Genomic DNA, 498 nt, shown 5'->3' with positions numbered 1-498 from the left:
TATTTTTATTATGTAAACATATCACTATGATTAATTTATAACTTTTTTTATTTTCAGATTATTAAAGCATCATTCATATTTTTATTATGCAAACATATCACTATGATTAATTTATAACTTTTTTTATTTTCAGATTATTAAAGCATCATTCATATTTTTATTATGTAAACATATCACTATGATTAATTTATAACTTTTTTTATTTTCAGATTATTAAAGCATCATTCATATTTTTATTATGCAAACATATCACTATGATTAATTTATAACTTTTTTTATTTTCAGATTATTAAAGCATCATTCATATTTTTATTATGTAAACATATCACTATGATTAATTTATAACTTTTTTATTTTCAGATTATTAAAGCATCATTCATATTTTTATTATGTAAACATATCACTATGATTAATTTATAACTTTTTTTATTTTCAGATTATTAAAGCATCATTCATATTTTTATTATGTAAACATATCACTATGATTAATTTATAACT

This window comes from Euprymna scolopes, chromosome 5 (assembly GCF_053919585.1).
Source record: "Euprymna scolopes isolate OS-2025 chromosome 5, ASM5391958v1, whole genome shotgun sequence".
NCBI classification, from domain to species: domain Eukaryota; kingdom Metazoa; phylum Mollusca; class Cephalopoda; order Sepiida; family Sepiolidae; genus Euprymna; species Euprymna scolopes.
Note: the sequence above shows the minus strand (reverse complement) of the source record.